The 27,912-nt window shown below is 38.1% G+C and overlaps 1 protein-coding gene across 1 annotated transcript in view; it reads left to right on the top strand.

The window, feature by feature from the left end:
- Positions 1 to 399: 399 nt before the first annotated feature.
- VWC2 (von Willebrand factor C domain containing 2) overlaps positions 400 to 27,912 on the top strand; it is a 398,261-nt gene continuing 370,748 nt past the window's right edge. Inside the window, exon 1 of the mRNA XM_075211295.1 lies at positions 400 to 1,430. The gene's annotated coding sequence lies outside the window, so the exon portion shown is untranslated. The remainder of the gene's footprint in view (positions 1,431 to 27,912) is intronic.

Below are 27,912 nucleotides of genomic sequence, written 5' to 3'. Positions count from 1 at the left end.
AAAAAAAGAATACTATGACTAACACTACTATACTACTACTACTACTACAACCAATAATAATAATAATAATAATAATAATAATAATAATAATAATAATAATAACTTCAGTGTTCACTTTTAAAATACATTGAATAGGGGCTGTAAGGTCAATGAGAAAAGTGAAATAATAGATATTACTAAAGTGCAGTGTTTTGTGTGTGATGTGTAGTAGTCTGTGACTGGGCTCTACAATGAGGCAGCAGACAAGAAATGACACTGTCTGAATTGAAAAATAGAACAGGAAGACTGAATGCAGGTAGACTGTTGACCTGAATCTGTGTTTGCAGCAGAAGGATCAGCAGCTTCCCCTCCTGGCCTCTATGCCCCCGTTTTTTTAATCTCTATGGTCTGTGAAATCATACAACTTGAGATTCAAAAAGGCTTTGAAATCCCTATTTAGAGATGTCTTTTGACTTATTGTATGCATAGGCAGAGAGAATCCCTTTCCAGCACCTCCCATCTCCCTCCTCCTGATTCTCTCCCAGCCAGGGCTCCAGATTCATAAGAGTTCAATAGAGACAGATAGATCTTATGTGCTGTTCCCTGCATAGATTCAGTTGTGCTCATGCATTTAAATGAAATGCAAAACACTTTCATTGCGAGCATTTTTGAATTGTAATTCATTCTGTCGGATTTCTTAAAGGACTGTATTCAAGACACTTTTTTCCATTCCTAGTGGATCTTCTAGCAGATATACTAGGTAGATTTGTTATACAAGGAAAATCCCTGCTAAATGATTTTTCCTGCAGGATGTAGTGAGTTGGCAGCCTAGATCTTAACAGCTTGTCTGACAGTGTCAGACTGAACCTTCTGCTCCTTTAGTGAGTTACTGGACTTTACATCTCGGGTCACTGGCTTTTTCAGTCATCCAGAAAGCCAAACATCTGAACCTAGGGGAGGTGACAAAGGAACAGGGAGCTACAGTTTCATCCCAGGAAGGACACCATAAATCATGGGCTATTACAAGCACCGCCAGGATTGCAGCGATCAGACCAGCTTTCCCGATTAACCTGGAGATGATGTTGATTCTCTCGGTGATATGACATTGCTGACCATTTCAGAAGAAGAGATAATGGCAGTGAGCTCCTGGGCAACATACACTTTCACTGATAAGATGACAGATCTAGCTAAAGCTTAAGAGGATTATGTTTTAAGGGTACGTGGAAGAAAACAGTATTTCCTATCAACTCGTGTCAGTTTGATAAAGATCGCTTCTTGTGATCGTAAGGATGACCTCTGAAAGTTTCTCTTTCTCATAAGCCGATACAGATATAAGAAAGGTGGAAATCCAGCAGAAAGGAGACGTTTCTTTTTTACAGATTTCAAATAGATCACACCCACTGGAAGACCCACGTGTATTGGCAGAATTGGGACCTTCATTATTAATACTGGTTAGTAATTGAAAAGAGGTGTGTTGTGATTTGTGGCACTGTTACTATAATAGCCATCATATGGGAATGACGTCAATTGGTCATCACGTTTCATGGGTTTTGTTCATATCTCCTTTCCGATATGTTTTCTCGGTATAGTAGTCAACGGGTTAATGTTTTATTATAGATGAAAGGCTACATAATGTTAAACATAAGAAAATGTCATTTAGAATTTGCTATGTATCTTATATATATAGTTAGTAATATGCATACAACATGTTGATCATAGGTAGACTGATGTTTCATGTTCTTTTACTCCAGTGCAATGCTGAATGTAGCAATCACACAATAATGAGAATCGATAGGATATCGTGAGGATAACACAGACATCATGTGACATACACAATAAATCCTTTACTGTACATATCAGCATGTATTTTGCACAAGTAAATGAAGATGAATGTGCATTATCAGATAACTGAATTGTTTACAATGTGTTTATCAGACTGTTCTTTAAAAACAATACTGTTAAAATAATGTAAAATGAACAGTGTGAATAAATAAATTACTGTGGCTTATTTATTAACATACTGCAAAGGTGCAAAAATACATGACAAGTAAAGGTAGCAACTGTTCATTAATAACATTTTGTTGATTTAGTGCAAATTAGATAATGTAAGCAAATATATGATTGGTTGCTATGCTTTCTTTGCACATTTTACACTTTGTTAATAAATGACTCAGCTGTGAACATCATTCTTATTTGTGTCAAGTTGGTTAATATAGTAAACTGATAAGACTCCAATTATAATTAATAAATTATAGACACTTTTCACCACTAATGATTTCACTTAGTATGGGGGCACAGGCACTTGTGGATTAAACTGTGAACATGTTCAGCAGAGTTCTTAAAACAGAATGTGATACTAGTATGCAACACACCTACAAAGTCACATACATTACTTTTGAACTCACTCTGGGGTCTATTTATCAAGGATTTTTCCTGTGTTAAACACCCGAAAACAACAGTTTTCGGGTGTTTACCGTGAAATTACTATGTATCATTGAAGCATTGCAGCAGATATCTCAGATATCTGCTGCTTTGCATTTCCTATCGGTTTTCTGAACACTCCCCATAACAGTGTATGGGAAGTGCTCAGAACCGCTATGTATTAAAAGCTAACTAGAGAAAATATTCTCTTTTTTTACATGTTAATGTACGCCATCTGAAGCTGGTGTACATTAACATATCTGAAAACTTTCGCGCTGTCCAGCTCTGATCTGAAGAGCAGAGCTGGACAGCCCATGTGTGGAGGGATCATGTGATCCCTCCCTGTCACTCATCCTACAGTTTGCTGTCCAGGATGCTAGTGCGCATGCACCAACTTTTCAGTCGGTGCATGCGCACTAGCAAAAAAGGAAAAAAAAAAAGAGAATATCACCGCAGCCTTTAAACTTGAGAAAAGACTGCGATGATCAGGTGAGTCACTTCTCAGGGACAGCAGGTTATCGGCACTGCTGTCCCTGAGAAGTTTTTTAATACATAGCCGTTACTTTTCAATCCTTATCAAGGAGATAAGGATTGAAAAGTAACAAGTGAAAAAAACGAAGGGTCATAAATAGACCCCTTTGTATGTTGACACTTGAAAACTTAATTCATGATTTTTTTTAGAATTCAAAAAGAAAAGATAAAGACGCTTATCAAACAATCTATTTAATGTGGATCAGTGCTAAAGACAATTACAGATTTCCTCTACAGAATTTAGTGGTTTGTAGATCTCTAGGTGATGCAAGATTTAAAGTAGGTGAATTTCATGTTTGGCTGACCAAATATTTTACTCTGGACATTTATTTAGTACTGCACATTATTTAGGTGTTATGCAGGTCACTGGAATGCCAATTCCTGATACAATTTTGTGTTTTTGTGCTGAAAGACCTCTATTACATCATGTTGGCTGTGTAGTGCACACAAATAACATTAGATTATCCTTAGTCTAGTGACTCTACTCCAATGGCCCTTTACTCTGTCCATGGTTCTGAAAGGATTGTAAGCTAGTATTTCAGACAAACACAATAAAAGTAGACAGTAGTTTGAGGGTTGTTGTTTTTTTCTTTTTTTGCCTTTGTTTTGTATTATGGCTATGTTAATTACAAAGTATGTTACATCAAAAAATTAGCTAAACACCAACTTACTTATGCATTTAACAATAAGAGAAATTATACATACATCAAAATGACCCTTTATCAAGGAGTAAAGCTTAGAAAAACTGTGAGAGCGAAAGATTGAGTTGTAGTAGTTGCGCAACTGAAAAAGTAGTCAAATGACATCTGTTTACTTGAGTATGATATTCCTAAACTTATGTCCTGTTTTACCAATTGTGGAATTGGTGTATGGTTCCATTATAAAATTGAAAAAGTTAGTTGTTGCAACCAGTAATCATCTTTTATGTATAAAATCTTGTTATGTTCATCATGACACACTGCGATATCAAAACTGGCCAATATATTACCAATACATTGCCTAAACAGCCTTTCTGATGAACCAGGGAATGTTGTTTATAGAAATATACAAAAACTGGACCAACACCACATTTAATATGCGTAAGTGTCAATAACAAAAGTATAGCAATGCTTTTATTGGATATTTCTTCCAGTTAACAAATTTATGGTCGAAAACCACACTTGCATATTCATGCATATTAAATGAAGTGTACGTTAATTGATCTGGGGGGCACATATGCAAGCATATGTTTTCACATGCATTTGATATGTGTTTCAGATGAGTTCTGTTATGTTCTATTTAAGTTATGAGTTTTCAAACACATGTTCAAGTGCTAAAAAATGAGGAAGTTACTTTCACAGAAGTAGAGTAAAATGCATAGTATTTTGCACGTGTTTGAAAATGTTGATGTGTACCATTCTTTTTACTTTTTGATGAATTCCACTTGTGCCTCAAACATTCATGGAAAGCAACCTAAAATAAAAAAGAACAAAGTTAATGTGTAAATATAAAGTCCATTGCACAAAATTGTTGGAGACAAAGCCTAATTCAAAAGCTGACACACATGCTTTAATAAACACGACAACTGTAATTAATACTGTGTTTGAGGGACTTTACCCAAAACACATTGTTGTATTGTATAAATAATGTCAATAGATTTTTTTTAATTTAATGTTGCATGATTTTAAAATTGTTTGTCAAATTTAGACTAGAGGTCAGCAATTAAGAAACATTGCTCATTTCTAGCTAGCCTTTGTTTTCCAATAACATGTTTTCAACTCATATTTGTTTTCACTCAGGAAATGATGAGTTTGTGGATACTATTAGCTTTTAGTAAATATTTATGGTTTAACCCACTAGTCCTTAACACTCAATTGTTCCCGTTTTGCGCGGCGTAAAAAGTATTACCGTTATTACGGTAATACTAAGCCGGATTTCAGCTCGCAGCTCCCTGAGCCGCAAGCTGAAATCCATTGTGAAAGGTACTGTAATAGCAGTATTTATGCGCACTATTACCATAATGCCGGTAATAGTGCGTGCGCCACGTTACTTTGGCCAGTAATGCCAAAAATTGAATATGCCCCATGGGGTTCAAAGGTAAAAAAATAATGCTCAACGTTCATGTACTGATGAAATAGTGAGTATGTCTTGTCTGTGGGACCAGGAAAAATGTCGGTTAATAATTATGTAGTTGCGTCAATGCGTAATGATGTCAGTACTCTGCAAATACTCTATAGAAAAAAATCTAAAGAGCCAGGGAATGGGTGGGGATTGGGTATGTATAGATATCCCCAATCCTTGCACTTGAGAATCAGGAGCACCATTGTTTGAAAGAGGAGAGTCTCTTTTTTCAAAGAGTGTGACTGCTTAGAATTTTTTATCTGGTGATCATGTGTGATCACCAGACAATAAAAGCCTACACTACAGAAAGATTTAAGAAGTCCAGAGAAAAGCACTATTACAAAATTCCAGATTTCTGCCGTCCTGCGTTCAATAAACTCATTCGGCCTGATTAATTAAGGAAAGTACTCATTTTTTTTTACTTAAGTTTTCTCCTGGACAAAACCATGTTACAATGCAAGGGGTGTATATCAGTTCATTATTTGGCACATAAGGAAAATACTGCCTTTTTTTCTAGATCAACTTTAAATTTCAGTGTACAAATAAGCTATCAAGTATTTCTGTGTTACATGAAAAAAAAGCCAGTATTTTCCTTATGTGCAAAATAATAAACTAGTTTGCACCCCTTGCATTGCAACATGGTTTTGTCCAGAAAACATACAATTTTTTTTGCGTAACTTTCCTTAATGAATCAGGCCCATTGTTGCTGTCATTCGAAAGAGGTGAGTTCCTTATTTCAATAGAAGCGACCCCTTAGTAGTTATTGGTTTGTGGACACATATGATTACCATCCAATTACACCCTACACCAAGTAAACAGTAAGCAGCCCAGGGATGGGGAGAGTATTGTAATGCTCAGGCTTCAACATCCTGGCTCCAAGAAACTATGGGGAGACTTCATGTGTGCACCCTTAATAGTTATTTTGTGGTGATCACAAGACAAAAACAGCTCTCACCCATACTGGCTTTAATAAACCCAGGGGTACTCTCCTTCGATACTGTAGGTTGTCTAGTCACATTATTCAGACACATTTTTTGCATTTCATTCAAGGCAGTGATACTTTATTATGAAAACCTATCTGTAGAGTAATGATTTTTGCAGTTTTAGAATGATAGATTTCTGCCAATGCAAGAAACACTTTCTTGTAATTTCAATAAAAAAAAAAACACTTTTTTGGCAATTTTGGGTAGATTTTCTTGATCTTGTCAGGAGTTATAATAAATATTAAGATATTTTCTTTAAAAAAAACAACGTATAATTTTGTGGGTATTGCATAAACAAATTACTGATACTGATGTTGGAATGTGACCAGCCCAAAAAGGACTGAAATAGGCTGAGAACAGGCATGAGAAAAGCTTCAGTGGCAAAAAAAAGTAGTAAAAACTAAGTTGTAGTATTAAAGCATAAGTGTTTTTTGTTGTTTTATTTGTTAGTGGTTTTTTCTGCATAGGATCATGTTACATATGTAGCCTACAGTTCATCATTTTTCCAAGTCTTTTTGCAAAAATCCCTACTGTTCCACATGGCTTATACCATACTTGCCAACTCTCCTGAAATGTCCGGGAGACTCCCGCATTTAGCGTGAGTCTCACAGCCTCCCGGGAGAGTATGGCAATCTCTCGCATCTGCCCACTTCACTAGGAAGTGGGCAGAATTAGGTCCAAAGCGCCGTGATTCACCGGGAATCACAGTGTTTGGCCCCGCCCCCTGCTGTAAAATGACGTATTTGCGTCATTACATCACGGGGCGGGTCCAAAATTTGCGTAATTTTGGAGCCCTGCCCCCATCACGCCCACCTTCCCCGGCAGGCTCCCGGAAGCCAACTTTAGAAAGTTGGCAAGTATGGTTTAAACAACATATGTAACAGAGGCGATCACACCCCACATGAAAAAGGATTTTATGTTACTGGATGATTATTTTAAGAGAGAGAAAAAATTAAACTAACTGATTTGAGTGTGTCTCTTCAAATAACGGTCCTTCTTATTATTTGTACATATTAGTTTGCTTTCTTAAGTTATGCAATTCCGTTCATGCTAAGGCATACCTCCCAACATTTGGTAACCAACCACACTTCCCGCACCTCCTCTGAAAGGGCTGTGTTACATTAGGGACGTGCCCACATCACAAGGAGCATGTCCACAACCCCTGGAGCATGCCTATAACATTGTAGATGCTAGCTTGCCCAAATCCCCCCCCCCCCCCTCCTGTAAAAACCCTTATCTTTTTGGAATGACATGAACAAGCAATAATCAGCATAAGATTTATTAATACTTACCTGTTCTTTGTCCTGTTATCTCTTACTGTTTAGCTTATAGAATTTAGGTCCTGCTCTGCTAAGATATACTTTAACCCAATTATTATCTTAGTTGTATTTGTCTTTTGTCGATTGTTATACAGATTATATATCTATCTGATTCAAACAAAAATATATGCAGACTAAAGGACTTTAAATTGCATCACTGTGAAGGTTCTATACATTATGGCATAAAACACAGATGCAATTTTGGTATAAAAGAAGTATTCAAAGTTGTTGACAGTTAGGGGCTTATGTTAAGATGAACACAAATTGCGTTCTTGGTGTATAATGCACTTTTAAAACTTCTGGAAAAGTGCATAAAGCAGTAATTCAGAAATTAGTGGTTTATGCGCATGCTCAGATGTAAAATAGTGAATTATACACCAAGAACGCAATTTGCTTTCAACTTAACATAAGCCCCTAAGTATCAACAATTTCAATACTCCTTTCAAACCAAAATTCCCTGTGTGTTTTATGCCATAATGTATAGGACCTTCACAGTGATGCAATTTAAAGAAAATGGTCTGCATTCTGCAGACCTGTCAGTGTTGCTTAATTCCATACTATTTAGCAAGTGGCTGATTTTGAATTGAATAATGGGAAGCTTCTAGAATGCAGAAGAGTGGAATAGACTTCACATGTTTATGTAAACAGCCCTATAGGTATTAAGGAAACTCCAGAGAAGCAGCATTTACTCTGATGAAAAGTATAATGATAGAATTGTCACTGTCATTTTATTAGCTAGATAGTAAAACAAAGATAAATATATAATAATATATGCAATATGCTTTATAATGAGGAGAATGCGTGTTGCCTGATCAGTTACAGATAGTGCCTTTGAGCACTATCTGATCCAGGTGCTTTATTCACATTTATTTTGTGTTATGTACATCATACTTGCTGACTTGCCTGAAGTCGGCGTCTGGGAGCTACCTGAGGGAGGTGGATGTTTCGGGGCGGGGCTATGTAAATCGCACAATTTTGGCCTCAACCCAGGAACGTAATGACGCAAATGTGTAATTTTACAGCTAATTAGATCCAAAATGCTGCAATTCTCACATTTTGGATCTTCCTAGTGAAGTGGGCAGATGTGAGCTGTGGTAGTCAACATAACGATGCTGACTACCCCGACGACACTCACCCCGACATGAAGACTCCGAAGGGCTCTTTCCAGACAATCAGCAATGACGACTACTCTTCAAAGCGACTTCAACCAATCACAATCAAGTAAAAAGCCTGCTCCACTTCATGATGTCATTCACCATGGCGACGGTATTATTGCTGTTGTTAAGGGGGTAATGTAAGTATGCACTTATGTACAATGTAGAAGGCTTTGTAAAATACATTATACATGGGAGCATACTTACATTTAATAACAGCATTAATACCGTTGCCATGGTGAATGATGTCATGAAGTGGAGCAGGCTTCTTACTTGATCGCAATTGGTTGAAGTCGCTTTGAAGAGTAGTCGTCATCGCTGATCATCGGGAAGGAGCCCTTCGGAGTCCTCATGTCGGGATAAGTGTTGTCTGGGTACTCGGCATCGATATGCCGTACCCAACCTGATGTGGGAGGCTGCCATACTCTTATGAGAGTCCGGGAGACCTACCCGGACATTCCGGGAGAGCTAGCTAGTATGATGTATATTTGTTTTCTACTTAAAGAAGACACAGTGGTACTGTATGTTTGCTATGGTATCGGTGGAATTATTATCCTACATATAGGGCCTGTTTCATTAAGGAAAGTAAAGCAAAAAAATGAGTAAGTTTTCTCCTGTTACAATGCAAGGAGTGCATATTAGTTTATTATTTTGCACATAAGTAAAATACTGGTTGATTTTTTCAACTATGACGTAAATACTTTTAAACTTTATTTTTACACTGGCATTAAAAATTAATCTAGGACATGCTCTACCCCAATTATAAATGTGTCCTCACATTTTAAATTTTTCTCCCCCTCCAAAAAAAACATGGTTTTTCCAAGATTCTAAGTTACTAATATTTTTTGCTTTACTTTCCATAATGAATCAGGACCATAATCTCCAGCTAGTTCCTTTGTATGCACAGGAGAAAATAAAATGTTGAATAACTTACTCAAAATTGTGGGACAACATGTTCAGGGGCTGCCTTTTTACTATTGATATACCTATACAGTCATTTGCTTTGGTATTTTTCTTTTTCATGACCTGCTTTTAATTTTATCCGTTAGCCAATTTAACTGCCAGTGCACAAATCTTGTTGTATTTCTGGTAGCTTATCAGTAAAGATTCTGTCCCTTCTGTAAGCCACATTGTTTTTTTCCCTAGTACTCTTTTTCCCACAGGACTCAATTGGTAATAGTATTTTATTAAAAATGGCCACATTAACCTTCTTAAAACAAAATGTTTTTTTTTTAAAACAAATTAGTAATGCACTCTAAATTGTCTAAGATTATTAGATCCAACAGAACATTTTTTATAGCTGGAGTTTCCACTAAGTGGCCAATTAAATGGTCTTGCAATAATTTTAAAAATGTTTCTCCCTTTGTTTTGCTGTGTACAATTCCCTACAATGATATTGTATTTTGAGGAATGGGTGGCAATAGAACAGTACTTGTAGTAGCACAGTAAATAATTAATTTTATTTTTTTCAAGTACAAAATGTTCTGCTTGCCACAATGCATGCCCCCATTGCAAACCTGAAAACATACCCATATATCAGCCAGAGATACGGGCCCATATATTACCTTGGATGATTAATTTGATTTTGGGTACCCTTCACTAAGAAATCCATCTAATTACCTTAACCACATCCTGGGTTAGCCAGCATAGGAATTGATGTCTTGACTTTAGGGACCTAGGTAATGAATAATTGTGACTCGAGAGGAGACAATTATGCCAACCATAGTATAATGGACAAGGAGCATCTATCACCCCTGTTCACTATACTTAAAAAGTATTTAGGAGGAAATACACTATAAAACAAGAAAATTATAATCTCAATAAAAATGTTCCTAAAAATTAGAAAATAGTTTTTAAGCATGAAAGTGCATGCCGTTTTTTTGCCAAATAGCAAGTCATATGACAATAACCACTCTCACATAGAAAAATAGATGTATAACAAGCAAACCAGCTTAAAACTCAATGCTCAGCAACATATCTATCATGGTTATGGAGGTCCCAATGGTTTTCAAATGGGGTCCCTAGGCACATGGAAGCAGGGCAAGTTCACATAGATGTTGCACTGCAGTGTGCACTGGAATCCCTCCAGCTTTCACTAACAGTGAGGTTCATTGTTAGGACCAGAAACCACTGATTGGTTTCTGGTCCTGTAGTCAGCATACACAATATATTCTGTGTACACAATTAAAAAATGCTGAAGTGTTGTATTATATTGGTTTGTTTGGGGGGTTCTTATTCTAAAATAGAGCAGATTTTTAATAATGGGAATTCTCACTATATCCCATAAATTGTCATATGAGAGAGAGGTTTGAGGACAATGGTTTCCAGTCTCACAAGAGCACAATGTCCGAAAAGTGTTAAAAAAGTTTCTACATGTCATGCAGCAAAATGGAAGAGGCATAAGAAAGGGCATACATCTGGGGGTAAATGTATCAAGCTGAGAGTTTTCCGACGGGTTTGAAAAACCAATCAGATTCTAGCTATCATTCATTTAGTACATTCTACAAAATGATAGCTAGAATCTGATTGGTTGCTATAGGCAACATCTCCACTTTTCAAACCCGCCGGAAAACTCTCATTTTGATACACTTACCCCCTGGTGTTGAATTTTTCCATAACAAGTTATTGTCTTGAAAGGTAACTATATAAAAGGCAGTTGTCCACGTGGTGTCATGCTTACTGTGAGACTTTTCATTATTAAGCTCAGCATTCTTTTTCTACACTTATTCAACAGCTGGCTGTGAACACATGACCAGCCATTTAGTGTATGCAAATTAACTGTTTGCAGGGACTACTACTTATTTTAGTGTGCTATAGTAATAGTAATTATTTGGTTGTTTAGCTTCAGTAACGGGTTGGGTACGGTTTTTCGATTCTGAAAAACCCGACATCCACTTGACCTACAACATAAAAACAAAAGTGTTTAAAAATTGAAGTAAATATTAATAGACTTACCTTGAAACCAACTGTGCAGATCACTGATTGAGCAGAATGCTGACCACAAGTGATTTTGACTGAAGAGCTGTCCAGTACTATGTGTCATTGCGACTTCTATTAATCTGAATTTAAAGCGGCAATGACGGGCCCCTGCAGGTTAAGTGTTTAAACACTTATCCCGACATTGCCGCTTTAAATTCAGATTAATAAAAGTCACAATGACAACCTACCAGGATGTCAGACCTTGAGCAAAGCATGTAGTATCCTTACATAACTACCAATTAAAATTTGGTTTAAGTTTCTGGAGTTACACTAATGGGGCATTCCCAGAATTCATTTTATCATTTTTGTTCCACGTGGACTTCTCTGTCCTCCCAGCTCTACTTATAGATTATGCATTGTGCAAAACACAGAATGCTGAATTTAGAAATCCTGGGACTCATGTAGAGTTGAATGTTCATGTTTTTCCTTATTGTGTATGTGCAGCAAAAGTGTGTACATCTAAGTCTGTAGGCAGTTTTCACCAATGACTCCTGGTGTGATGGGTGCTGGGTTAATGACAAAATGAAAGTAATAGTTATATATTTTTACATTGTTACAGGATTTTTAAAAGTAGGTTAACTCACCACACTGCCAGAGTGGGCAAGGGGAGAGGCTACCATTTTAAACAGTGCCAGGCAACTTTCCAAAACCTTTATATTCCCTTTAAATACATGTGCAATTCTATGTGTACTACATTTCGGTGCATGCAGCTCCCCCTTCATGATCAATGCATTGTGAAGCAGGACATACCTCCCAACTGTCCAGAACTAGGACAATTGGCAGACTATCCTGCTATCTCCTACCTGTTCTTGAGGCTTTCATTGCCTGCTGATTTTGTCTTAAGCTCAGTTGCTGCTTGTCTGAATCCTGGAATTTCGGGACCCTGTTTGAAAAAAGGGATAGGTACAAGAAATATATAAATATATATATATATAGTCTAGAAATGAGAGCACTATAGGCCTTCCACCCCATTCATCCTTGACATTAAATCAACAGCACCTATGTTTAATAATTAGGTCTCACTACCTGCAGGCAACACCAACATTAAATAATGAACACAATTAATTCGATTTATCCTCCCCCGACCAGCATGCCATTTTGTTAATAGTGTTTACATTTATAAATATGCCTAATACCACTACAACCTGCTCAACATAAAATTAATAGTATTCACATTCAATAAATAGACCTATTCCCACTCCAAACTGTCCCACATTAAACTAATGAGCAGCTAACTAACTAACCAGCAATAAATTAATAGAGCACTCTGAAGATGTCATAAAAAAGTTGGAAACTTAAATTAATAGTTTCTTTTAAACACCGATGTCAGGAATGTGCTCCCAGCATCCCTGACTTTCCTCTAAGTGCTGGGGAATGACGCCTGTCTCCTTGCACTGCCCGCATCCTGTTGCCTAGCAATGGTCTTCTGGGTTTCAGGAAGCCACCCTGCTCAAGCATGTGCAATAACTTTGTCGCTATGTTGCTAGGCAACAGGACGCTCTCTGTCTGCCTCAGTCGGGGATCAGCCGTGTTCATTGAAGGGTTCCCCCTTCAATGAACCAATCATAACCTCCCACCCATTTACTTATTATGGAATTACAAAATATCAAATGTCATTCTGAAGATCTGTGACTACTGTGGTTTTCCTGTACAGTTGTTATCTATACTTCTTTATCTATACTTCACAACCCTTGTATGATTTTTGCGGAACACTGATTTTTAAAAATATGAAATATGAATGCATCTTCTTTGAAGTCGATTTTATTTCACACATACATAGGTAGTCTTTATCTCTTGCATCAGCCTAAAAGGTTCTCACCTCATGGGCTAGTTGGTGGCTATGTGATCTGACACTCCTCTATAGGTGTACTAATGCTGTTAGTAACAGCCTAATGATCTAGTAAGATATAGTGTATTACATTAAGAACCCTCCCTCTCCTACTCTTAACTTCTTCAGTTTAATGCTGCAGAGGCAGACTCTTGTGTCTGCCTCTCTTGTTGGTTGCACACATCGGACAGGCAAAATGGCAGGTGGTGTGTTCCCACATCTGCCAGGATGTTAGCAGGGGAAGGAAGGGGAAGGGAGAAAAGGGGAGGAAAGGAGATTAACAGTTTAGGATGATCTGCAGCAGCATACAGTAAGGTGGCTGGTCACGGGGAGTGATCAGCCATCAGGAAGCATACCAATCTCTAGCTAAGCAATGAAGTGATATGCATCTGGAGCCCTAGTGATTTCAACACAGAGTTGCATTTTCCTACGGGTGCGGCCTCATGCAGGGATCTTAAGTAACCTGCGACTCTATATACTACGCAACTTGCGTACTTTTCAGGGATGCAATTTACACCTATGTTTTTCTAGTAAATTTGATCAAGCTCTACATGAAAAGCACAGTACAGAATGTGATTTCATGTAGTGACAAATTAAAAGTTGAAGTTAAAGTTGGTATCTCTAGAACTTTGCACCTGTGCAAAACTGCCTGATTTGCCCCTAAGATTTTATATTCCATCATGTCTTTACATACAATCCACTTAGGTAGTCTAAAATAAAATTATTTCAGATAAAACAGACTAATTTCCAAAAAATGAAGATCTGGTAATGACTTAGCAAAATGTTATACTTACATATAAAAAATTTGTTTAATTAATACAGCTTTATCAAGAGAAACAATGTATTGTACATTGCTTCTTGTACTATATATTTTAGTAAAGCAATATATATATATATAATATATATATATATATATATATATATATATATATATATATATATATATATATATATATAAACAGTCACTTGAAATTGTCGCTCTCAATAAAAATTACAGAAAAGTGAAAATATATAAATGATTACAGCTGTTTTCAGAATCTTTGAAATGTCTATGTTATGTGACAGAGAGAGGTAAGAGAGAAGATTAAAAAGTCTCTTTTAAAACCAGCATACAGAGACCTTTACAGAACAATGACTATGTGCGCCGCCTGCAAACCATGGTTCACAAGTCATAGAAATTTTATGACAACTACCTGTCAGATATTCTCTGACTTTTATCTTGATATGAGGTCCTGTCTAGCCTACAGTATATCTCATCAGGTGCTAGTAAGTACAGTACCATGTCCCTGTTAATTTTTTACTTGTACTGTTTCGAGAAATATTCCTTGTTATATCAAGAAGTAAAGCTGTGTCTATAATACAGAAAACATATTTTAGAGCAATGCTGCTGTTAAGGGATCTGCTTAAAAAGTACATTAGACCATGATGATTGAATATGGCAGCCACCAATTGTAGTTGCTTAGTTACCCATATATTTAGAGTTGGTTATTCACTAATGGATATTTTAGAATTATTTTGAAGTGGCCTAATATATGGCAATAGCCAGGGTGCTTTTTCCCAATGTTTCTTTAATAAATTAAATTTTTATTAAAACAGGATGAGAGTTTCATTGTCTGTATTTGTATGTGAAGTATGGTATACACAGTACCAATACTACAGTATGTAAATCTATTTGTTCAGCATGCTTACATACAGATGAAACAAATTACTTTTGAGCAAACAGCATGATTGAGAGCTTGTAACACGTGTCCATCTAGCTATTTAACTTTAATTGCACTGCACTCCCAGTTACAAATAATGAATAGAGTGGGTTAGCATGGTGCAATCAAGTGCAAACCTGAGGTCCGAGGGTTCTCAATTGCACCATTTATCTAAAAGTTATGTACTTCATATGTAATTTTTCATGTGTTGGTTTATTGAGTTTATTTTGAGTTTATAAACAAATATAGCTAGAGTTGCATGGTACATTCAACATGTCCAGCCAAATCATACTCCAATTCACATTGTATTGAGTGGGTGTAACCAATACAGATTGGCATAACCAAAAAGCAATAATAAGAATTCTTGTCACTATCTAATATGAATATGAGCAGTTTATAGAGAAAAAAGGACAAGCAGCAGAATATACTGAGGCTGGATCTGCCCTATTACACACCAAAATATGTTCATGCCAAGCATGACGGATCCAGTGCTGATGTGTCTTTTGTCATGAAGTTCACTTGTTCCCAAAGGGGAATGGTAGATGGTCAAAACAGAGAGTTCACATTGGATTGGACTGTGTTCCATCCTGTAAGTGCCAGTGTTGCTGGTGGGCTTGCTGAGCTGCTAGGATAGAATAGCAGAGGGGATCTCTTAACTGTTCACACTAATGTAATACATTTTCATAAGGTTTGATAAGAGAGGAAAACATTTTTCTGTTTCATCAACTTAATATATTTGCCATTGAAAAGGAAACATTGCTGTTCACCATAGAGATGGAGCATGTTTCTTTTGGATAAATTATGTCACCTGGCAACCCTCAAAGTGCTCCAAGTTTGCTGACTCATTCTGTAATAACCAGCCCCTTTATTGTATTGAAAGGTAGTGATACTGATATGGTGCAATTTGCATAAAAGTAATGCACTCTATGTATACATTCTTAAGAGTGAGTTTATTAACTTTATTGTTTGTTTACAATATATTGTAGCACTAGTCGCATGGTACATGCTGTGTTTCAAGTCTACTCAGGTTCTCCAACACTCACATACATATTGTAAAAAATGGGTGGAATGAATACACCAAGACAGTTTTTTTGCATTTCACTCCACTTATTTCTGGTTTCTCAGATTAGATATAGTGACACATACTCGGCCTGATTCATTAAGGAATACAAAGTGAATGCAATTAGTGTTTTTAGAATACAAATGGAAAATGTAAGCAGGTACATCCATATACAACAAGAAGAGGATCTCACGTAATGTTTCTAGGTGAATGCAGATCTAAGTATGCTCTTCCTATACGGCACTTGCCGTACGCCAGCAAACATAACACACAGGGGGATATGCACAATAAATATGTATGTTTAAAGTCTCATCAGAGCACACAGATGAAAAAAATATTCAACACATTAACACCTGCCAAAAATCTAGTCGTGAAAAAAATACTTAAAATTTTATTTTCTTCCCCCCCATAAAATACATATATCAGGATGTTTTTAATGCCTACTGTATATAAAATATATTTTTACAACTGCTTTTGATTACAAATACTTGTTCTAGCATGTATATATGACTATCAACTCTGTCACTCACACTTACACCTGCCCTGTAGCTGGTGCAAGTGATACAGCTAAAATCATGTACCTCAGAGATGCCCCAAGGTGGAATCTGACAGATGTGTGTGCGCTCCACTTTGGCATGCCCTTAGTGTACATTGACTTTGTGCATACTCCCCTTCTGTCCACCATACCGGCATTCAAAGAGTAGCCTGTCGAAAGAGTCATTTGCGCTCGAAGATGAATTGCATGCACTTGTGTTTACTGACATAAAGTCCATTTCTGAGTACGCACAGAACAATTTTGTGCAAAAAAAGGTACTTGCCGGCATTTACGTTCCTTAATGAACCAGGAATACTATGATGTAACGTTCTGTTTTCATAATTGCTGCTGTCTAAAACAAGATAAAATATTATCATTAGTGGGAATCGCTCCTAGTAGCTTATACGAAGATGGGCAGCAGTTAGAGAAAAAAAAGACAGGCATAAGATTACACTGAAGTTGGTTCTGTCCTATTATATACCAAGAACATGCTCATGCCAATTCTGGGGGACCCAGTTGCTATGTGTCTTCTGACCTCAAGCTCACTTGTTGCAAAAGAGGAATGCCACATGGTCGAAGCCGAGTTTTCACATTGGATTGAACTGTGTTCCACCCTGTCAGTGCCAAGCTTGCTTTTATTTGCATGTATTGCAACGGAAGAAGGCCAGAGGTGCTGTCTTATCCACTTATGTAGTCATTTTAGAAAGGTTTAGTAAGAGAAGAAACATTTTATAATGTGTCTACTTTATATAGTTCTCATAAAAAATTAAACATTACTGTTTTATCTCTTGCATATGTGACATGATCAGGCAAGTGCTATAAATTTGTTGTATTGTATTGCAATATTGTGACCCTGACCCTATCTGCAGAGATTTCATTGTTCTCCTTAAATGAATGTGCTCCACGTGTAGCCTAAAAAACTTGTTTTCTTCAGTGGCACATATAATGTGCTATTTCTTACGGGCATGGGGAGAGCAGATACCTGGGATATCCTTGAAATTTTATGTGGAATTTTGGATCTGAACATATGTTTATATCTGTCTGTAAATCATGTTTTGCTAAAGTTGTGGAGAGGTTCACTGCCTCTCCTATACTATTGATCTACCCAGTGAGTGTGCTAGTGGAGAAAGCAGTGCAGCTGGCATACATATTAAGACACAAGATCACCAGCCTCAAATGCAGGCCAATCTAAGTATACACATATGTGGTAGTCCATTGATGATCTTACTATAAGCTCTAATCCGTGTGATGCCCTTAGTCTTTTCTCATAGCTATAGACTCAATGTGTAGGTAATGGTTAAGTAGACAGGGCAGAAATTATTATGTAGATAACTGTTGTTGGACACCAGTATAGATGGGGCTGATATATCATACAAGGTAGCTAAGAGATTATGTATATTATGTATATTTGTATATGTTCATTATAGTCCTATGTTGAAAAAGCAGAGGCCCCTTGCCAAGGGCAACGTGATGACTAAGCAGAAAAAATACAGCTTTGGTTTCACTGTGTGCTTCACTTTGAGTGAAAGGGCCAGACTTGTGGAGGATCAGAAGTTTGCACGGACAGAGTCAAGGGGGTATATTTACTAAACTGCAGGTTGAAAAAGTGGAGATGTTGCCAATAGCAACCAATCAGATTTTAATTATCAATTTTTTAGTACTTTCTACAAAATGACAGCTAGAATCTGATTGGTTGCTATAGGCAACATCTCCCCTTTTTCAAACCCACAGTTTAGTAAATATACCCCAAGGAGTGAATGGTTTTTTTGAAGAGTGAGATTATTATAATGAAGTAAAGTAATGGAAATGGTACATTTTCAAGGGCATTCCTTGCTGTTCACTGATATTCCTCAAAATAACTTAGAGGTGGAAAAAACTGTGTCTTGTCGTACATTTTTTAGGAAATAAACAGTTCCCATGTGCTTTGTAAAATAAAAAATATTTTTTAAATTTATTTCAGAGGTGAATGAGGATTTCAATATGTTTTTTATTCAAATAAAGTTTATTTGAAAATTGTGCATGTGTGGTTATTTTTTTACTCTTTTGATGCAGTGTGTTGAGGTCTTAGGGAAGCTAATCCATTAGGCTGGGACCACTAGGATGGCAAAGCTGATACCAGATGGGTTTGACTTTTCAGCGTACGGCTGGTAGCATATGTGATGAGGGGATGCTTGTTTTATGCACCTTCCCTTTGACTCAGCCCCGTGCTGACTAACCTGGTGTCATTTTTCACTTTTATCAGGAAGAATTCAAGATCTACATGTTATAGTGAAAACCAGCCTGCACTGTCTAACCCTGACAATGATGGAGCATTTGTGGTTCACCCTGTGAATTTTATAAAATTATTTGTTTTGCAGAGTGGATTGTACATAGTACATAAGTCTGGACATAAGTCTTAGGCACAGAAATGCATGTCTAGGTGCACTCTGGGCAATGTAATAAAAAGCTTCACATAAATAAAAATTACACATAATAAAGACAGTCCTAATGTCCCCTTACTTACTTTATTTAAGACATAAATAAGGCTAAATCTATCAATATTTAAAGAGAAAAATTGAAAAACTTTATTCAGGTGAGAGGGTGGTACTAAAGAGATAGGAGAATGGATTTTAACAAGGTGTTTACAGTACATTCCTAAATATGTTTCTGCTTCTCCACACATTGAGGTGTCAGAGCTTGCCGTATTAGCCTTGCCCTGTAATACAGTATGTGACTGTGGTGCAGGCTGAATGACTGGAGCACAAATGATCAGGATTTGCTGTGTTGTTTATCATTCATTGCTTTTGGGCACACAGTGTACTAGGGCCGGACTAATTTCTGTCTTTCAACTGTCATGTATTTGCCATTTATGAGTATGTCATGCAGCATTTGACAAGAAAAGCAAGTGTGGACTGAAGTCCAAGAAAACTCTACATTAACCCCTACAAAAGTTTCTACTTAATATACTGTGACAAAAGGAGGTATTTGCCACAGGAGTCTAAAAGAAGAGATAGGTGTTTAGCTGTCAATCTGAAAAGAAAGGTTGCAAACAGAGTTATACAATTGTACAGCAGTGGACCTAGTTTTTTAAAAAATAGGTGGAGGACATATGTGTGACAAAATAATGGCATGGAGTCTGATTTAACTTACATGCTTTCAATGTGTCTTTTCCCAGAGATACAGCATGCTGACAGGGTATGCCTGCAGTGAGAGCAATCAAGCAGGAAGTGTCACCTGATTATCAAGCTAGGGCTGTGGGAGGAGTGTCAAGTATAAAAACCTTTCTGTTTTCATTGTTCAGGGTGACTGATGCTGGATAAGTCGGCTGGTGTCTAGAGAGATGGTCTCTGTTAATTTAGCGTCAGGTTCACAAGAATTTGTATAGAATCTTTATGTTGTCAAGTACTTTGCCATCTGGACATTAAAACAAAAAAAAAAACCAGTAAGTTGTTCTTGTGTGCTTCACCAGAAGTGTGTTCATGCTACAATATGTATTCAAGCATAGCTGTTATGTTTGGAATACTGGATTCCTGCACATGCACCCTGCTACCACAACTTTGTTTGTAAAGAAACCAAATAAAATGTTCAGAAAATATGAAAATAAATAAATGAAATACCTCATATTTGTAACAAAGCATATAGCTATGCTGTGGGAAAACATTGGGATCAATGCAGAGTTGGCTGATAAAGGGTAAATTACTCTTAGAAATAAAAATACATGAAATAATACAGTATTCCACCCATATGGAGATTCATATACATCTCAAGATGCATAGACATCGGCAGCATATGCACCTGGTTTAGGACATTTCTTCACCATCAGTGAGTATTTGCACCTGCCCTAAAGTAGGTGTAAAAGATATACATGCATATTTGCATGTTTCTGCATAAGTCACAGGTGCCTGAACACACCTTTAATCTACTCGGCCAATATTAGATTGCTCCTTCCCTCCCCCACCCCGCCAAAGTGCCAGAATTGTTTGTCTGCATAGTTGCATATGCATGGACCAACATTTTGGGCATGAACATTTTCACATATGGTACACTATGCAGTCTGGTGTATGTCCCACTCTGCATCTGCCTCAATATATTGTTCACCGTGTCAAAACTTTGGACATAAGCCCCTTTGTGTGCCATGTCTTGCGTGAAATAGCTCTGCACATGTTCAGAAACAATGAAAGCAATAGCATGCAATTAATGTCTGAACGCAAATTACCCTTATTACTGCCTATGACTTGAATGGTGGAACGGGGGAAAGAAGGGGCAGATAAAAGTAGGCAATGTACAGTAAGAGCACGGCAAAGGCGTGCCAAAGCAAATGTGGCCTAATAAAGTTCTGAGTTCCTATTAAGTACGTGGTTTTTAGATGTATCATTTGCACCAGTTACAGGGCACGTGTAAGTGCTGACTGATAGTGATGACTACACATATGCATGTCACTAAACAGAACTGTATATGATACTGTAGTAAGTCAAACTATAAAAACGGAAGTATGCATTAAGAATATAATGATATATGTACTTAATGTAAAAATAATGAAACTTTTTTTAAAACACAGATTTTCTTAATGATTATAGTATTAAAAATTGGTAATTTATTTTATATATATATATATATATATATATATATATATATATATATTTTGCATGCATGCATTTTGAAATTGTACATGCATGTGCATATCCTGCTGTCTGTTCTGTCTATTAACAAGTACTGCTTGGAAAGGGGGTACTTATACCCAGATGCAAATGGAAAAGTATTTTGAGTTCCAATTGGATTTGAATACAGCCTCAATTTACTCGTTGTAAAAACACAACTTACATGCAGGTTGCACTCGATGATGAATCAGGTCCTATATGTTCAGCCTTGATTCATTGTATTATATATTGTAACCTTGTTTTGTTTCTGAAACAATTCTCCCAAGCCTCATACCCACTTGTAACATAACATTTTAAATAGAATGTAACAGTTAACCACTTCTTCCATTTACAAATGCCCAATAAATATGGCAACTTTGCTATTACTGGACCCACCCTGTCATTGAGGTCCATCCTCAATGCCAGGAATTGTTTCGTTCCTGACCCCATTTTGGCTGCACAGATTGTTAAGTGTGAGCATGCGTTTCTAATGTGACATACACAGGGCTTCCACATTAGAAAGAGAAACACCTGATGTCACTAAGACATCTGATTTGTTTTAATCTTGATACAGAATAACAGATCAGACCAGAATCAGAACTTATTTGCAATTCATTATTAAAAGGCAAATTAGATCTGATAGTATCTGCCTTATATTTGCCACAATATCAAAAAAGTATTATTGTTTTCCTGTTTTGGTCCCTATTTATATATTACAATTAAAAATATATTTTGCAATATACTACCACATTAAAGCCCTATATGCATTACACAAATGATGAAATTTACTAGGGTAAAGTAAGAAATAAAATAATTAATTGCTATTGTGCCTAACAAATTTCAACACATTCCAAATACATTGAAGTCTGGAAATTGAGGCACATTGAAGCAAGAGTCCAGTTGTAGATATTTTTTTTAATGATTACATACCATAGACCATAAGGGCCTAATTTGGAAATAAAACATTCTGCCTAACTTAAATCCTTCTGGACCCTAGGATGGCATGGTGTGAAGAAGTAAAGACATGCCTGCTCCCGTCGGGGCATTATCAGCCCAATGTCACTAAGCTGAAACAACATTAAACAGTAGTTTTCCTTACTATAGGCACATGCTTGATTTAGCACTGGTTTTAGGGCAGGAGAATACAGATAATAAATGTATAACATGCTAGTTCTGCTGAATTCAAAGTAATCTAATTTGAAAAACAATATAAAATATCTTAATCTATATTGGAGAGATTATACTATTTTATATTATTTTACTAGCCAGATGCTGCTCACTCATTATTGTTAAACCTTTCAATGTTTTAGTGCAGCCTAAAATTTGTTTTTTAACATGTTAAGACTGAATTTATTATTTTTTTTTATTTTTTTTTAACTTTTTATTAGAAACATCTTTTCCTATAGAAAATGCATTACAGAATCTCGAGAGGTTAAACAGAAATAAATAACACATGTTTACATACAACAGGTTCTCTCGCACTTGGGAGATAAATGTATATTTATCTATCTAACATTGCAAAGATGTTATTTTAACTTTTCAAGTTTGAAGGGTATAAAAAAGGGGGGGGGGTATACAGGGACCAAAGGGAGGGACGGGGGGGGGTGTAAGTGATTCACGCATCCAGTAAGAGAACAAGTATGTTTGCTTAGGAATATCTTTCCACTAGAACTGAAGTGGAGATTGATTGTGATACATGGCCCATGGGGTCCAAGTTTTGTAGAAGGAGACGGAGGAGCCCCTCAGCACACTAGTAATGTGCTCCATTTGGTAAGTGTGCCAGATCCGACTGCAGACCATCTGGAGTGTTGGTGGTGTGGAGCTTTTCCAAGAGGCCGTTATTTGACAAGTGGCAGCACTGATGATGTGCCTAAAGAGTTTGTGAGCAGATCTAGTAAGGTCTGGAATGGGTAGTGGCAGTAAGATGTGCTTAGGGTCAGGTGGTATGTGGGCATTTAGGATTGTTGAGGCTAGAGCAAGAACTGCTGCCCAGTATGAGCGGATCCCCGGACAGTCCCACCATATATGCATGAATGTTCCCGTCTGACCACAGTTTCTCCAACAATCAGCGCTGGTCTGTGGGTATATTTTTTGTAATCTCGAGGGGACATAATACCATCTGTGCAACAGTTTGTTAGCATTTTCTTTAATGCGGACATTTATAGAACAGTGAGCCGTACCATCAAATACATCCGACCATTCTTCCTCATCCAGTACAGTCCCCAGGTCAGCCTCCCACTGCGCCTGAAAGCGATCCTTAACAGGCGGAGTGACAGGAAGTAAAGTATTATATAGAATAGAAATGAGACCTTTGGAGGCTGGGCCCGAAAGACATAGATTCTCAAATGTGGTGGATGGCCTGGAAGAGAGTTGAGCCTTGACTGTTTGGTGGTAGTGCCTAATCTGAAGATACTGATGGAACTGTCTCGGAGCAAAGCCACACTGTTCAACTAACTCTGAGAATTGTGGAAATAATGCTGTTCTGGTTATATGATTGAGTAACAGCAGCTTGCCTTCACCTGCCCATTTCATATACATAGAGCGAGATAATCCGGGCGTAAAGGCTGGGTTAGACCACAAAGGTACTAGAATCGAAGGGGTAGGAGAGAGGGAAGCTAAGCGATTGCATCTAGACCAAATTGATAAAGACAGGGCCAGAACTGGATGGGCTCGGACAGAGACTGGGCGCTGTGTAGCTGGTAGCCATAGTACAGAGCAAATCGGTGGGCCACCCAGTATGTCCGACTCTATGTCCACCCATATCCTAGTTCCAGGGGGAGAGTGCCATTGTACACACTGAGCCAGCCTCGCAGCATAATAGTAATTGCGGATGCTAGGGATGCCAAGACCACCCGCAGCGGGAGAGCGCTGTAGAATGCGAGCAGATATCCTGGGTCTCTTGTTCGACCATATAAACTGCATTATTAATGTTTGTAACTTTTTTAGGATAGAGGGGGGAACCCTGATAGGGAGAGTGTGGAAAAGGTATAATAACCTTGGGAGCAAGTTCATTTTCACAGATGTTATCCTTCCCACCCAGGATATCATGAGTTTATCCCATGCTTTTAAGTCTTTTCTTATACAAGCTATGAGAGGGGGGTAATTAGCCTGGTAGATATCTTCCACCTTTCTGGTAAGGGTTATGCCCAAGTATCTTATGTGTTCGGAATTCCAGTGAAAGGGGAAATTTAATTCTAGGAGTTTCTTTAACTTAGGGGGAATATGGAGGTCAAGGATATCTGTTTTGGCTGTGTTTATCTTAAAGTTTGATATTGTGGAAAAGATTTCAAGCTCTTGAAATAGGTTGGGGAGAGAGGTTAAAGGGTTAGTTAGGGTGAGGAGAATATCGTCTGCATAGAGGGCTATCTTATGGGCACTGGAAGGCAGTTGTATCCCCGTTATATTAGGATTTATACGGATTCTCGTGGCTAAGGCTTCTATCACCAAGGCAAATAGAAGGGGAGATAGAGGACACCCTTGTCGTGTTCCGTTTCGGATAATAAAAGATGGAGAGGAGTCTCCGTTCACCTGGACCGAGGTCGATGGGTTATGGTTCAGGGCTGACACCCCTTTGAGAAAGCGGTCTTGGAAGCCATACGCAGCCAAAGCCTGCATCATGAAGGGCCAGCCAACGCGGTCAAATGCCTTCTCCGCGTCGAGTGACATGAGGAGAGAGTGTTGTTTGTTGTCATTAATATTTTGAATAAGATCTATGATCCGCCTTGTGTTGTCCGCAGCTTGTCTACCCGGGACAAACCCGACTTGATCTGGGTGTATTAGCCTGGGGAGCACAGAATTAACCCTATTCGCGAGAATTTTAGCATATATCTTAAGGTCAACATTTAGAAGTGATATGGGGTGATAGCTGCTGCAAAGGGAGGGGTCCTTACCCTCTTTTGGGATTACTGATATCCGGGATCGGGTCGTTGCCGGGTCAAAGGAGGTTCCATCAAGTATGGCATTAAACCATGTGGTGAGTTTAGGGCTAAGGACACCTGCAAATTTTTTATAATATTTGGCTGGGAAGCCATCTGGGCCTGGAGCAGATGACACTTTCATGGCGCGTAATGCAGTAATGGTTTCCTCCTCCGTTATATCTAAATTAAGGAATTCAATCTCTGCTGCAGAGAGTCGCGGAAGTTGGCAAGAGCACAGATACGCATTTATTCTGTCTTCTAAGTCAGGAGGGGGTGGAGATGAGGCGTCTAAGTTATATAGCGACGAATAGTACGTCTGGAATTCCTTCACTATCTGACTCGGATTGTATGTCACTACACCCTGTGAGTTTTTAATTGATGTGATCGTGTTACGCGTGCGCTTCTGCCGCAACCTCCTAGCCAGGAGAGAGTCCGCTTTATCGCTTTTTTCGTAGAAAAGCTGTTGGGTCCATTTAAGACTGCGGGCTGTTTTTTTGGATAGGACCGCGTTGAGCTGACCCCTCACCGCTGTCAGCTCCCGCAGGTGCGATGGGTCCAAGGAACCCTGGTGCTGAGCGAGAAGGGAGATAAGACTAGTCTCTAGTGTGGCTATCAGTTCTTTTTCCTCTCTATGCCGAGCAGAGGCGATGCTGATGAGCCGCCCGCGGATTGTGGCTTTATGCGCCTCCCAGACTATGGATGGTGATAGGTCAGGAGACTCATTCAAAGCAAAGTAATCATTAAGTGCTTCCGATAGCTCCAAGCATGTCTTAGGATTGAGTAAGAGGGTGTCATCTAGCCTCCATTTTAAGTTTCGCTTAGGAAGATTTGCTACTTGTAAATCCAATGATACCCCCATATGATCTGTCCAGGTAAACGGATGAACCTCAGCTTTACAGAGTTTGGTTGCTAACTGTGAGTCTACGAAAAAATAGTCTATACGGGTATACACATTATGAGGGTGAGAGTAAAACGTGTACCCCCTATCTGTACCATTGATAACCCTCCATGCATCCAACAGAGAATGTTCTTTAAGTAAGAGAGCAAATTGTTTGGAAAGTCGCGTGGGGTGCATTGGTGTTTGTGCAGATGTTGTGACAGTTGGGGATTTATCCAAATTGGGATCCAGTATCGCATTGAAATCACCTCCCATCAAAAGGTGGCCCTCTGCTTGTTTGTTAATAAGGCTAAATAGCTTTTGTAGGAATGGGATCTGGCCTTGGTTTGGAGCGTAGCAACAAATCAGTGTGACCGGAAGCTGGCCCAGTGTGCCCACTAACATAAGAAATCGACCCTCAGGATCTGCTATTGAGCGTCGTACCTTAAGAGGTACTGATGGTCGTACAAGGATTGCCACTCCTCGGTGTTTAGATGCAGCTGAAGCAAAAAAGGTTTGAGAAAAGAGTTTCCCCTGAAATGTTGTGTGCGGTTGAGTTAGATGGGTTTCCTGCAGGAAGACTACTTCTGCTCGTGTCTTTTTAAGTGCAGCCATTAGCGTGGAACGCTTTTGGGGGGTGTTCAACCTCTTAACATTTATTGTCAGTAAATGAAGCAACATATTGTGGTGAGAGTGTGAGACTTAACATTGAGGGGCTCCTCCGAGTCCGCAGTTCCAGCAAGATGCCATGAAATCAGGGATGCGTGAAGTGGGCTATGCTTACAAAGTGAATGATGAAGGATGGATGAATCGGTAGGGGAGAAGGTTTGGGGTTGAGCTGTCTGCAACCTGTCAAGGGGGGGGAAGTATTGGCCGGTCATCGTTTGTCCGACCTATGGTTGCTTGACTTCGGGTAAAGTAGTAGGTGCTACTACAAGGGGTCGCACCAAGAGGGGAGAGGACAGGGAAGGGGGGGGGGGTGGATTGTTGTAGGTTGTGTTTGGGTAGTGTGAGCAGAAGGGAAGAGAGGGGCACCAACCAATTTAGTTAGAATACAATAACATAACTTTAACATTAACATTTACACACTAGAGAATCCTCTGAAAGTACAAAAGTAGACAGCCATGAGATATCTGTGTAAAAACAATATAAGTTTGGCAACTTAAAATAGTATTTAAGGCTTAAATATCACTGGTATAGAATAGTTCTTAGCACATGTGGCGCTGGCAGAAGTCTACGCCCAGACCTCGAAGTGAGCTGAACTCTCCCTGTGAGACTAGAGGGGTGAGTCGGAGATGAACAGGTGAATCTTCTTTCAGCAATAAGACAGGACACGTCCGATCAGTCCATGTGGAGCACACGATGATGTAATGCTCGTACCTCTGTTTCGGCTTAAGGAGGTGAATTTATTATTTTTAAATAAAGTCCAAGACATTTCTTTTTTTAATTAGAGACAGAATCACACACTTTTTCCCTAATGATAGGATAAAGTGTTTGATCTACAGGTATATCCATAACGCATTAGATTAAGCTCTTATAATACTGAATAAAATTAAATATAGCAAATCATCTATGTGAGAGATTTTAAGTTTTTTTCCTGCAATCAATGCTGTAAAGAAAGGTTACCAACAAACATACATGTGCTAGAATTATGACCTTTGATCCCAACAACACTTTAAATGAGTAAGATTCTTTTAGTTAAGGGGCTTGAACAGACATCTATCACAAAGAGTACAATTCTCGCTGCACAATATTAATGTGGAGCTGTATGTGAGTTGGAGGAGTTAAACTAGCATGAACTGGGATATTTTCTTCAATTCGACAATTACCAGATAACCACACTTGGCTAGACCATTTGTAAATAAGGAAATAGCAGTTCAATACTTTGAGACATATTTTTCTAAATTATCACT

Source organism: Mixophyes fleayi, chromosome 5 (assembly GCF_038048845.1).
Source record: "Mixophyes fleayi isolate aMixFle1 chromosome 5, aMixFle1.hap1, whole genome shotgun sequence".
Classification (NCBI taxonomy): domain Eukaryota; kingdom Metazoa; phylum Chordata; class Amphibia; order Anura; family Limnodynastidae; genus Mixophyes; species Mixophyes fleayi.
Note: the sequence above shows the minus strand (reverse complement) of the source record. Positions and strands in the feature narration are given on the sequence as shown.